Source organism: Wolffia australiana, chromosome 11, assembly GCF_029677425.1.
Source record: "Wolffia australiana isolate 7733 chromosome 11, ASM2967742v1".
In the NCBI taxonomy this organism is placed as follows: Eukaryota; Viridiplantae; Streptophyta; class Magnoliopsida; order Alismatales; family Araceae; genus Wolffia; species Wolffia australiana.
Window position 1 is genome coordinate 6,520,747 of NC_135845.1, and position 13,038 is coordinate 6,533,784.

Consider the following 13,038-nt stretch of genomic DNA (forward strand, 5'->3'; position numbering starts at 1 on the left):
ACACATAGACTGCTCAACCTGGTTTAGACTACAAGGTTGAGTAGTCTACGTGTCAATAACGCGCCCTCTTATTTGATGTGGATTCAGTGACTTCAATTCTCTGTAAAGAATAGTCATCATTGTCCTCTAATTTGATGCATTGTATGTGGTCACCGTGCACACCTATATCATTGGGCATTAGAATTACTTCATGCATGGAGAATGAACCGATGACATAATAATCTTGCATGTGACACATACCTTTGATTTTTACTCAAAACTTTTTGCAAATGTGAAGGACACTCTCCCTCATGTTATCCCTAGTGTGTGGGCCTTTCAATTGGTTTATGTTGAGCTCTAAATCATATAGTTTCCACTTTGTTTCTACCAGATCCACAATCACCTCCAAGAATGCACAGTTGTTATCTGAAATCCAGGCATCGTATATTAGTAACACTTGGTTAACATTGTCCAACCTCCCTCGTATAATCTTCTTTTTGTCCTTATAAAGCAAACATGATTTTCACTCGATTCCCATCACAATGGAAATTTATGCTTAGTAAAAATATGCAGGGTTCTTGGGCTCTCATTGGGATGAAACCTAAATGATTCATGGGGAAGACCTCAAACATAATCAAAACGACATTCAAAACTCTTGATCAAATCACATGTGCACATATCAAATATGCGATTTCTCCATTCTTGGAGAGAGAAAATTGAGCTGTTCACATGTCCATTCTCTAGATGTATCCTCGTGATCCCTAGAATCTTCTCTTTCCATCTCATTGAGCCACGTTTTCACTCCACCATTGACGTTACACCATTCTGATCACATATGACATGGAGAGGAGCTAAGGGAAGAGTGAAGAAGAAGGGTAGGGCCTTCACCAATTCTGGCTTGATAAAATTTCATACACGGCCTTCCTTTATTTATGCGAAGTCAGAATTTTTCCTAAAACCCTTTAAACTTTAAGTATATCTTCAAATGTCTACAAGATCATTTCCATGTGACTTTTAGCCCCATGTGTTAGTCTAGTTAATGACGCAAGAGGCCCAATAACCTTTCTTGGCCTTCCAAATTATTATCTTTATGATCATATAGATTAATTACATATCACTTTAATCAAACGAAAGTTTGAGTCTCCAGCCTGTGGGGTATAGGCACACCTCATGCTCTCGAGGATGCAAATGAGAGAATTGTCTCATTAATGGAACATGATATCATGTTCATGAATATATTTGACACTCATAATCAACCCAAGGATGATTTAGGGATGGTCAATTGTCAAATTCCTAATCACCCATCCGAGTAAGTATTAATGCGTTTTGATGTCAACAGAGAACTACTATATAATATTCCCCTACATTGGCCAAAGACTTATTGCATCAACTTCCTTGAGATTTCTCCTCTTACACCAATGGTGGATGATCCCATCTTGATCACTCAATCATCTTCATTATTCACTCGGTATTAGACTGTTTCAAATTCCATGAATATGAACTTCTAGGTCATTGTCAAAAGTACAACCGTGTGTCCACAAGATGTCATTAGTGTCTCAAGTTTAAGGAAATACCTACACAAGCATAATGTGAATCAAAATGATTAATAGTTTGGTATAACAGTGTTATTCTATCTCAATATCCTTCTTGATTATCACACGAATACAAATAAAACTTACATTTTTAAATAGTTGCATCTTCAAATAGTTGTATTTTTGTTTTTCTATTATATGTGCATAACTTTGTCACATATTTAGGAAAAGTAAGAGTACAGTAAGTTGCATCTTCTATAGTTGTGGCGATATCAACTTATTGAAAGGTTTATGAGTCGATATTTTTGAACATGATATTTTGAAATTTTTAAATGGATGCTGATTAGGAAAATATGTGTCGGTCATGTATAATTATTACATAACTTTTATTTTGATAACATTTTAGATATTCCTTTTCCGATCAATTTTCTAGATATTCCCTTTCACTTCTATATTCCAATTTCAAAAAAAACATTTATGTATTGCTGTAACTATCCACTCCTGAGGTACTTTGAAAGATTCTATAGCTTATTGATTCAAACCATTTAAGATCGATCTAAATCTAGAATTTGTAATACTAAGGTTGTCATTCCTCTCACCGTCAACACAATTTGGTTCTTAAGAAAACATTGATTAGATACTCCTCAAAAACTCCTCGCATAATACTTTCCCAATAATGTTTATATTCATTATTACTATCATAAATGCATTAAACCTCAATATACTCCTTTCATCTAACGAGATACATAAAACATAATACATCTATAAATCTCAAGTAAAATATTTTATAAGGAATAAAACAGTCATTTCATGTGCTTAGATAATGAAAACATGCTACATCTCTCTTTTTGAGTACATTCCCAATAATTTTTATATTCACTATAACCATAATAAATGCATTAAAACATTAATATCTTTCTTACTTTGATTAAATGAGATGCGTAAACAGTAGGCACCTATATATCTTAAGGACATGATGTTTTTAAGGTAGAAAAAAGTTGTTTCGTGTGCATTGTGAATGTAAACAAGTATCATCTCTCTTTCTCAGTTATTCCAGCTTCTTCATTCTTTTGGGCTACGCTGAACAAACAAAAAAGACGGCCGTCTCAGCTACAGGTAGTGAAACTTTGACAGTGATTAGTATAAGATTATCTTGTTCTTCTTAGTCTGTAAAGAGTTCGGGAAGCTTGGAGGAACTGAAGCAGAGTGAATTTTTTTTTGGAGGATCAAATGAATAAGAAAAGTACATAATAAACAATGAAAAAACGATTCTTGTAAACTAGAAGAGGTTCTCATTTATCATTAGTCCTTATTATGATTAGAGGACACCTGGTTCACTTCTAATGTGACATTTTCTCAATGATCTTTATCAAACACAGATTTACCATCTACTGGGGAGATACCACATGGTTTGAACCATGAATATGTATGATAGTTCCACACGGCTCAGGATTGTGATATTGAGTTGATTTTTGTGAAACATTGGACAGAATTTTATATTCAGAGGGTATAATTTTCAGATGGTTATTTCTAAATTTTATTGATTTTTCTAATCTTGTATATAAGTTGGAATCTATTCGCCCCATTTCATTATTTCTAATTTGGGAGGAGATATCAAAATATTATTACTTCATTAATGATTGTATGGCCCCATCAGATAAAGAAGTATCGTAATACTCCTTTATGAATATACTACATCTATAAAGTGCATAATAAAATATATTCAAAGAGTGTATAATGATGATAATGAAAATTAAATGCATGATATGTATCCATGTTATTGATATTATTTGCATTAAAATATTTCAATAATAAAAAACTTATTCATTCCTGTGGACAATAATATTTTAAATATATTATAATCAACCTACTTTTTTTCAGCATAGCCATTTGAATGCTTTCAAAGTTTTTAGGATTCATCAATTATTATCAGGGCAATTGGACTCGGTAATTCATGGTTTGAATAATACACCAAAAGATGCAATGAGAACCTAAGTAATAGTGAAAATTGAGGATAGAAAGATGCACTTTGCTCGTAACGAAGGAAAATTTATTAAACTATTACTCATTTGAACAAAAAGTCAACATTATCTATTATCTATAAAGAGAAAGATTTAATCACTCAAATCCGAGATCAAATTCTTCCCAAAAAAATGATGCTTTAAATATTCATTCAAAAAATGAATATACAATATATTTAAATGAAAAACACTGAAAATGATGCTCCTTTGATGGTTGAATGCAACTAAAAAAATTTCACCAAGAATATAAATAAAGGATTGGGTAGAAAATCATTCATTTGAACATCTCAGTGATCATTTTGTTAAGACATATTTGAATGGTGACATAAAAATGAGGCTAAAAATGTCCACTCATCGTAATGATTTGTTAAAGTGCCCCATGATTTGGTCAAGGCTGAAACACAATTCTTATGAGTTGTTTGATTCCCATATGGGAGCATGTTTTCTCAATCTATGCAGCATTGAAAAAGGGGATATTATCCCCAAAACAATGTCAATGATGATCACTTTGAAATATGGAGAATGTGGGGACGGCGAAACAATCTATAAAGGCTTTTAGGACAAACCTTGTAGACTGACACATTCAAATTCATCTAACTTTATATTTTTTAAAATTCTAAATATATGCCATTTGTTTTCTTTACTTGGGTGTCTTAATTTGGTTTGTATAAAAACATAGGTACAAACTTGAGGTGATTTTGGAAAATCAAAGAATTACAATGAGATAGAAATGAAAGACAAGACCTTTAATCATTCGATTAATATCAAAATATTCCTTTGGAGAAGACTAGAAAAAAATTCATACAATCTTAAGGAATAAAATATTGATTCAAATTTCATTTAATAAAAGTCTTGTAGTGAGTTTAAACCCATAGTATGAATAATTTGAAGATAAATAAAAATTAAGTAAATGGGAGCAGTAGGGAGTGGTTTAAGTACTTAATGTTATGTTTTAAGAAATAAGAATATCGCCAAGATTTGATTCATTAATGAAATTCGAATCAATATTTTATTCTATGAGATTGATTGAAATTTCATTTATGAATCAAATCTTGGCGATTTTCCTATTTCTTAAATCATAGCATTTAGTACATAAACCACTCCCTACTGCTGCCTTTTATTTAATTTTTATTTATCTTCAAATTATTGATACTATGGGTTTAAACTCCCTGCCAAGTGCAAAGACTTTTATTAGTGATGTTATATAATAGTTGGATAAAAAACCTTCTATACTTCATCTTACATGGTACTATGACTTTTATTTATGATTTTATCAAAGAGTTGAAAGAAAAACCTTCCATAATTTATCTTACATGGTACTAAGACTCTTATTAGTGATTTTACCTAAGAGTTGGATAAAAAACCTTATATATTTTATGTCACATTGTACAAAGACTTTGATTTGTGTTTTTATCCTAGAGTTGGATACAAACCCTTTTCTAGTTCTTACATGCCAAGTTCATGTCACATGGTACTAACACTTTTATGAGTGCTTTATTCTTAAAGCTGTGTAAAAAACCTTCTCTAGTTCTTACATGCCATGTTTATACTACACGTTACTAAGACTTTGATTAGTGATTTAATATAAGAGTTGTACTACTCACTAACTGATGCTGTGTTAATGTTACATGATCCATCGACCAATTAAATTATAAACAAGACCGACCATATCAGTCTTTTCATAGCATTTGGAGGGGAGGAGGTGATAACGACGACAGCGCGGGGAAGAGCGAGCTTCTTCTTCAATAGATCTCCACTCTTCTTCATTTTCTTCCATCTGGGTTTCTGATTCTTCGCTGAATTCTTCCCGGGTCATGGCCGATTTGCATTCGGAAGCTCACATCTTCTTCATCTTCTTCCATTCTTCTACGCTCAGCTGGCCGTGTACGCAGCCATCGTACGATACGTAGGACTTTCATCGCATCGTAGTTACATTGACCCATTAGGGTTTTGATCCGTCGGACAATGACACCGTTGACTTTTGATTCCACCATCCATTATTGGCACCGAGCCATCATACTCGGTGTCGACTGGACGACGTCTGAGACGATGTGGTGTGGACGCTCACAGCACATCTCCGACTCCGCTAGCCGTCATTTCTGCATCGCATCAACTTTTCGAAAACCATCTAGGTACCCTAGGGACATGGCCATCGAGACGCGATCGAGCAGGGGGGCGCAACCTTGAGGTTTGACCTCCCCACGACACATCGAATCGTCGTCCTACGAGAGAGGCCATCGTACGGCCCTCTCGGAACACCGTCCCGTGATGCCCATAGGCGGCCCATCACAGCGACCTACAGAGCCCACACGGACCACACTCTCCGAGGCGAGTGCCCTTGGACCGTCCAGTCCTCGTGAGCGCACCCGTGCTTGCCATGGACACCGAAGGTCCCCGCGTAGTCCTCTGAGGTCACTAGGTGTCTCGTCACCTAGTGACAACGAGGATAGGGCGATGACAAATTTGTCACCCACACGAGAAAGCTCCCCTTGACGAGGCTTCACCCCCCAGGCCGCCGCCGCACGCGTTCGAAGAGCAGGACGCGGACGAGGAAGACCGCGCCGACAGCATCGACCCTAGGAGGACTCGTCCGAGGAGCAAGGGGCATATCTCTGCACCATGGCAGCTTTCGCCGAGCGCGTCAAGCAGTTGCTCGCGCACCCACCACCTGTAGTACCCGACGCAATACCGGCATTCGTTGCTCCAGAGCGAGCCCGCGACCCGCCCTGGGTCCCGTGACACCTAGTTCATTAGAGCACGTGGAGCACGACAGACGGCCAGATGAGGAGCTCCGAGATCGGCAGCCTACCCCACACCCCGCTCACAACCCACCAGACGTCTGTGCTCAAGATAGACAGTACCCACGAGACAACTCTGACCGTGGGTACGAAGCCGCCAAAACGATTACGTCCGACCATTTGACCGAAGACCCGAGGCTGACCTACCGGCCCACCACGACGACTACGTCCGGCATGACGATCATGGTTACGTCGCCGAGTTACCAGCTCACCGAGGCAAACAGGTCTGGCACCATGATCGAGGGTACGAGGCCGACATACTGGCCCGCCGAGATGACTACGTCCGGCGCGACGATCGTGGTTACCCGGCCGACCTACCAGCCCGTCGTGACGAACTCGTCTGGCCCTGCGATAGTGTATACGAGGCCGACCTATCGGCCTGCCGAGATGACTACGTCCGGCACGATGACCGTGGTTACGCGATTGACCCACCGGCCCGCCGAGACGAACACGTCTGCCGAGACAAACGGATCGGCCCTCCAGGATGAATACGTTCCATGCTATGATCGTGAGTACAACGCCAACCTACCGGCCCGCCGTGATGACCACATCTAGGCCCACGATCATAGACACGATTGTCACTACGTCCGGCCCACCCCGCCGCTACGAGGAACCTGACGAGGTTCCCTAGTACCTGCCATGCGCGATGCCAGACATACGCGCTCCGCGCGACGGTCATCCCCGACACTGGGATGACCACGATCGTGACACGACCCCGCCTTGACGACTCGTTGACCTGCATCATGAGGATCCGCCAGCGCCCAAATGGTGCTCGTACAATGATGAACACCGATGAGAGGAGCATCGCCCTTGAATCGAGAAGAGTGTGCGTGCTGATGTCGCCGTCTTCGAGGGGTCGAGAAAACCCAAGGAGTTCATCGATAGGAGTTGAGCATGAACTCCTATTTCCAGTGGTACTACATGGACGACGACTTGTGCATCAAATACGCTGAGACGAGACTTGGCGGACAGGCCAAGATCTTCTGGGAGAATGAGCATGTTATCACAGAGTGACGAGGATGACCCATCACGTCCTAGGCTGAAATGGCACTAAAACTGAGGAGTAAGTATGTGCCGCGGTAATACCAGATGTCAATGTTCCTCACGTAGCTCGACCTTAGGCAAGGTCTACTCTCCGTGATGGAATATATTGAGGCATTCGAGGAGTGCCAGATGCGGTGTCAATTCGTGGAGGATCCGTGAATCATCATTGGACTATTTGCCCACGAGCTTCGATCGACCCTGCGCGGCGAGGTTCTTAAGTGTAATCCCGCCGAGGTCGACAAAGCCTACCACTTAGTGGAGCACATGGAGCATCCGGGTGACGAAGCCGCCGTGCACGCCACTCACATCATGGCCCGAGCTACTCCCCCTTGTACCGCAACGCCCGCTACCTTATGGGCTTCCTAGACCACCAGGGGGCAAAGAACTACCCCCGTCACCTCCGTGGGTTCTATCCCACCCGCTCGGGCAGTCACGAGTGACACTCCGGCCCGTAGCACTACCGTCTGTCAAGCACCACTTACGTGCTTCAAGTGCCAAGGGAAAGGGCACAGAGCTAGTCAGTGTCCGTCTTCGGCCCTCCTGATCGATAAGGGAGAGACTGAACAGGATCCAAATGGAAACCTGGACCCGTTACCTGATGATGACCACGCGCAGATGAAGAGATCACAAATAGGTACAAATCACCTGACCCCCGGGTCGGGTACATCCAGATAGTGGACGCCGGCACGACTCCAGAAACCGCTCCATGCCCCAGCACTCGGCGAATTGCTACCATCGTCGCCAACTAAGTGGGACGCACATCCCCTCTGACATTGTATTGCAGGTTAACCCTGCGCTTGTACCGTAGAGGACAGTCCCGATGGCCGACACGATGCTACGAACATGTCTTTTGCACGTTTGTCCGGATCAACGACAAAGCGTGCAAGTTGATGGTGGATAGCAGTAGTTGCATCAATGCCATATCGGACGCGATGGTCGCCCAACTAGGGTTGGCGACCACACCTCATCCTACACCATTTGATGTGTCGTGGGTTTACGCTTCGTCACTGTCGGCGAAGCGACAATGCCACGTCCCGCCGTCTTGTGTGACGTCCTTCCTATGAAAGTAGGAAGTATCATCTTGGGTCATCCCTGGATCTATGGTCTTGACGTCACCATAGCCAGTAGAGCGAACACGTGTTCGTTCTTGCATAAGGGATGACGAGTCACGTGGTACCCTTGCACCATGAAGCTAGCAGCGAAGAGTGCCCCGACCAAGATGGTTGGTCTAACGATCGTCCACTATCCCACACCCCTCGAGAGCTGGGATACAAGGAGGATGACGTGCTGTCGTGCACAAACGATCGCGTCGCTCGCCGGACAGCCCGTGTCACCAGTCAAGAGACCCGCGCCAAGCACAGCGTCGCCGTAGCCGCTGGTCCAGCTACACGAGCCACCCATGCCAGTCGTCTAACCAGCCGTGCCGCCAGCCCAGCCGCTCGCGCCTCTCGCCCGGAGCACACACGTAGCGTCCTCACTGGCTTCGTCCAGGATTTTCCTCGACCCGGTGCGGACCACTCACTCTTCCACCGCCAGGATGATGAGCGGCGGACGCATTGCAAGAGCCGTACCATCCGCAAGGTAACGGACAATCGTCATTGCCTTACTTCGTGTGCCGAGCATGCGCCTGTCTCCCCAGAGCCCCCCACCACCAGGTTGAGCCCACCCGAGATCGCAAACAGCCAAGTCGCTCAACGACTCCGTACCCTAGCACCCGTAGTAGTCCCTCCTTATGCATTTTCTCATCATATTTTGTCGTTGCATCATGATCATCATACTAGGTCATCATATAGGCATGCACAGTACCAGCAGGCTACCGACTCGTAGAGCCGACTCCGAATGACCGACATGGGTAACCGAGTCTCGGTGAGAATTTGGTCGGAGAGCTTTTCTCCGGGGCCGGCCACAACACTACATGTTCGTAGCGCCGGCCCATTCTCGACCCTCTAATGAGTGGGCGGATACGCCTACATCACCCCGTACCATACCGAGCTCCATGTGGGGGACCAGCTCCACGTCTAACGTGGTAGGCCCGACCCCGTACCGAGCCCCTTCTCTCCCTCCACCCTGGCCTTTCTCAACCCCTTTGATGTGAGCGAGTTTATCGCGACCACTTCCCTGGTGAACACACCCGATTGGTACGAGTCACTCGATCGTATACTGCTTGGGGTAATTAATGATGCAGGGAACAAGGTGCCGCGAAGGATCTTATGTGTAGGTGCAGATGCCCGGATCACCGCGGGGCACGACCTATGCCAGCGATGACGCGGCCATCGCTAGACATCGCCACCAGCTACCCCAACTCGATGAAGCCGAGTTCTTCCGACCCCGGGAGGATAGATGGCGCACGCCATCAAGGATAGTCAACGATGCCATCCGCGCCGCACGTCCTCGCCGTTGAAGACCAGGTGAAGTTCCTCAAGTTATCATTTCTGTTTTTCGTCGCCCTCTCTCGTGTTTTTGCATTTCCCCTTTTGCATCGTCATGTTTTGTCGCATTCGCGACTCATCCCGTACGTCATTCGTCATTGTCATGAGGAGGAGCTCCTAGTCCGTGTTGTTTCCCCTTGTTCCCTATTTGGCTTTCTTTCTCTTTGTTTTGTAATGAGGGGAGTCCATTTATTTAAGGCCCCCCCTGATGGACATCTCCTTTGTTGGCCAATTTAGGGGCCCATTCCTTCCCCTTTATAAGGGAGGAGATGGGCGCCCTAAAAATTTAGACCAATAAGAAGAAGAGTTAGTTGTTTTGTTTTTCCTTGGTCTCACCAATTAGAAAATAAAAAAAGGGAGAAAAGGAAGAAAAAAAAGAAAGAGAAGAGAGGAGGGAGAATGGGCAGAACGAAACGGGGTCGGGTTCGCGTTGATCCGTCCAGCCCGTGCGCCCATTCTAGGGCTCCGTTCGGTGGAACCGCCATCAAAGCCCTAGGCGGCCGCCGTCGCGGGTGCGCCGCCACCATGTCGCCCTATGCCCGCCGCCGGGCAGCCCAAGACCAGCGCCGCAACCCTCAAGGCCGCCGTCGCTTCCGTGGCCTCTGGAGCCCAGTCCAAGACCACCGTCTCCGCTGCCACAAGCAGCGAGAGCCGCGGCCGCCAATGGGTGCCGCCGCCAGTAGCGAGCACCGCGGCAACCAGCGAGCGCCGCCGCGACCAGCAGGCACCGCCGCCAGCAGCACGTGCCGCCGCAAGTAGTGGGCGCCGTGGCCAACAGCGGGCGCCATCGCCAACAGAAGGCATCGCTGTGACCAGCGGGCACCACCATGACCAACGGCCGCAGCCGCCCCAGCTGGCCGCAGGCACCGAGCGCCGCCGCAGGCACTGGAGTAGCTGTAGCCGCTAGGGCGGCTGCAACCGTCGATGGCAGACGTCGCTACCGAGCATCGCCGTTGCCCCCCCTGCACCGCCACCGGACATCTCCACCGCACCCTGCGCCACTAGCGATCGTCGTCGACCCGCAACAACTCGACGGACGATGCCCCAGGGTGCCATTCCTCGCCTCCTTGAAGAGGTCATCGCCCCGAGCGCAGGACGTCCTCAACGAATCTTCCACTGACCTTTGATCCAGTGCTACCTCGCCTGTCAAGCCACCGTGATCTCTCTAGTGACTCTCTGTCCCACCCGCTTTGAGTCGCCGCTGACCGTCGATGACACTACACTATGAGCCAGCACCAACGAGGTACGCCGTCCTCTCCCATCACTCGTTTATTTACCTCTTGCAGTATATCCTCGTATCGACTCCACCGCGCTCGGGCTAGGTAGGTGAGAGAGGATGAATTGAGAGAAGTATGGTCAACTGAGTGTCTTACCGATACGGACGAGTACGTCCGTTACGTGGAAGCCCTACGGATAGATTCCATTCGGCCGTAGACGCCTTCGTCGCTCTGATGAGGTTTTGAGAGGCCACCGTCACCGTCACCCGGCGACTGCGTCCCAGCTTGGAGCTCGGCGTCTCCCTCGAGTCGGAGCCTGCACGTACGATACGTAGGACTTTCATCACATCGTAGTTACATCAACCCGTTAGGGTTATGATCCATCGAACAACGACACCGTCGACATTCGATACCACCGTCCCTTATTGGCACCGAGCCATCATACTCGGTGTCGACCGGACGACGTCTGAGACGACGTTCGACATCACGTTGTCCCACTACGCTCTAATCAATGGTCACAACATGAACATTTAATCATGTGTGCACATAAGAGTTGACCTCATTCCAATAGTCGTGGCCAATTAAATATAGCTTCACATTGAAATTTTACTATCAAGTCAATGAGTATTTTTATTGATTTCCAAATGGAAGTTCATTAAGATATTTGAATTGGAGAAATACTAGAGATTTACTTGAAGATGAAATTTGGTGAACACATGGAAAACTCATGATCAATTGATGGTCAACATAAATTAGAGACATTTACATAACATGTAGATTATCATTATGTCTTTTGAGTCAATACATATATTTGATCTATCTAACTTTAAAGGTTCAGATAATGGGAAAACCTTCATATTTTGATTTCCAAATTAGGTGATCAACAATAGAAAAAGGTTGACCCAATGCCATTGCTTTTTGTCCAGTTAAACCCATTTGGCCAGTTGAAGGCATTGAATAATACTCAGATTCATGCTTTGGATCAGTTTTGGGTTCATTATATAGTTATTTAAATAATATAAGTCTAACTAATGTCTTCTCTTGAAATAAAATGTCAGCCCATTTCAAATGCAGTCATCAAGATAATGTATTGCATAAATTATGACACATTTGCTAAGGTGTAGAGATGGTGGAATAGACAAAACCATGTTGGTTAGCTCCTACATGTGTGATTTCAAATGTTACATCTTTATTATTTTGTACTATTTTTATGTGATGACTTGAGAACCATAACATATCTTGGGACATTCAGATATTCCTTCTATGAATGGAAGCAAATGCCCCCATGAACTCCTGACTTGGTAAGAGAGAGAAACAGAAGGCAGTAAAGATAAGGAATAAACGTTAATCTGAAAACTTACAGTTTAGAGCTCCCATCTGATAATCTCAAATTTAGGGGGCTTAATTTTTCGTTGTTAATTGAGATTATTCAATAAAAATATATGTAATCGTACTTTGGAATATTTAGCTAGTGATGAGTTCGGATCGTATCCACCGGGAATGATGATTAAGAAATTAATTTCCTAATATATTGATGATCAATGCGATCAATACGAGTAGGGATGAAGACAAGAATAGAATATGAGAGCTAGTGATATCGAGTAAAAGGATGTAATAATTATATATTAACATAAATTAATAAAGAAAAGAGTAAATAAACGTAGAATTGTGCGAAGGGAGATGGTGGTGAGATAGAGAATGTGAAGGACAATGATCGTCTAAGTGTGTGAATGATGATATGGTAGAGATGAGATATGGGGATATAAGGAAGTCAAATTAGTGGAAAGACAATGATAAAACCTATTTAACTAACTAAACTAACTATGACGTCAGAAAAAGAAACAACGTAAGGGGAAGATGCTTAACTTAGATCCTTACGTTCCGCTAGGATCACGAAAATTTGTGAGCGCTGGTAAGCACCCCATCTTCTCAAATGCTTCTCCCACACACCCAAGACACCAAGAACATACTTGATGGATCTCAAAATTTGCTATCTTTTAATCAGCCCACACAAGTAG